Source organism: Octopus bimaculoides, chromosome 27 (genome assembly GCF_001194135.2).
Source record: "Octopus bimaculoides isolate UCB-OBI-ISO-001 chromosome 27, ASM119413v2, whole genome shotgun sequence".
NCBI lineage: Eukaryota > Metazoa > Mollusca > Cephalopoda > Octopoda > Octopodidae > Octopus > Octopus bimaculoides.
This window is the reverse complement of record NC_069007.1, coordinates 13,614,366-13,616,030: the sequence shown is the minus strand read 5'-3', so window position 1 is coordinate 13,616,030 and position 1,665 is coordinate 13,614,366.

The window sequence follows — 1,665 nt, the reverse complement described above, 5'->3', positions numbered from 1 at the left end:
ATACATTGATACGAAAAAAGAAGACGAAGACAGGTGGTGCAGACAACAATCAAATGTATTAGTTTTACGCTCGGGAAGTGAAAAAATCTTTAACGTTTCGAACCTACGTTCTTCCACAGAAAGGAACACAGAAAGAAACGAGGAGAGAAAATAAAGAATGTGTAGTGGCTAGCGATCTATCATGGCGAATATGTTAGTTCTTCGTTGAAGTCGAGGGTCACCAATTGTAACGGTAATGGAATTGGTTTGTTAAAGTGTTGGTTGCCAGTGTGACGGTTTGTATTACGATATATGTTCGAGTCGGCAGTTAGCGATTGTACCGGGTGTTGTTGTTGCTGATGTGCAAGGTGAACGAAGAACAGTGATCGAAGTCGTAAAGAAATATTTACGACAGGTTCATATGTATAATTAGTAAATGGAAAAGCATGCGAAGTAAAAAAAAGTTAATTTCGGCCGGTATGTGTGTACACGTTCTTTTTTAGTAGTAAACCATAGATAGTGATAGCATGATGTAAGAGAAAAGAAAGTAAGCTAGTGAAAGTTATAGAGTCGAGGGTAGTTGTGTCTAATAGTTGGCTGGTTGTAACCTTCTTTCTCCTTCTGGCCGTTTGTCTTTAGTAGCTGTTTGCTTGTGGCCATGACTCTAGTCGTCTCCGTTCACTAACTAACTTTACTTTGCCAAATTCTAGTATTTATAACTATCCAAAACTAGTTAGAAAGATAGACATATTGTTGAGAACAATAGATTTCGTTGATGGTACCTGTTATCGCTATTCTAGCTTTTGGTGAAATAGAAGAGGTTAGAAGGGTCAAGTGGCAAAGACATTATTCTGCTTAGTGAAGGGATCTGGTTAATGTAACTGATGTCACTTACAGAAAAACTATTGTCTCACTGTGAGAAAAGCGCTGGTAAGTGAAATTTGGCGATCGAGGATCGAATCCACGCCATACCTGCATGAAGCCACTACATATATATATACATACACACACACACACACATATATTCTTACTGAGAAAGAGAGAGAGTGAGAGAGCGATAGACAGAGACACCATAGAAAAGAATAACATCATTCTGTTTTGCAATATTTTATTTTAAATCCATGAAATTCGAAGTCATCATGAGATGACGATCCCCACCTCACTCCCTCCTCTAACCTCTCAGTTACTATTGTTTCTATATTTTAAAACTTTTGTGACCTCTTCCGTCAATCAAGGTTTTCAGTTCTCGTTCGCTGTGAAGACGTTAGTTTTGTGTAAAAAATCTACTGTGGAAGAAAGGAACGTGATCGACGCGGGCTGATGACCCGCGCCTACCGGGAATTCCTCGTTCACGGGGTTGGTTCCAGGCCCATTAAATAAAACTCCAGTTGAGCACTAGGATCGATACAATCGACTTACTCCGAAATTGCTGGCCTTGTACCAAAATATGAAACCAATCTTTAATCCTGTAAAGGCGGAGAGATGGCAAAATCGTTAGCACGCCGAGGAAAACGCTTCGAGGCATTTCGTCCGTCTTTACGTTCTGAGATCAAATTTCGCTGAGGTCAACTTTGCTGTTTATCATTTCGGGGTCAATCAAATTAGTTCCAGTTGATCACTGAGATCGATGCAGTCGACTTATCCCTTCACAGAATTTGCTGGCCTTGTGCCAAAATTTGGAAACCA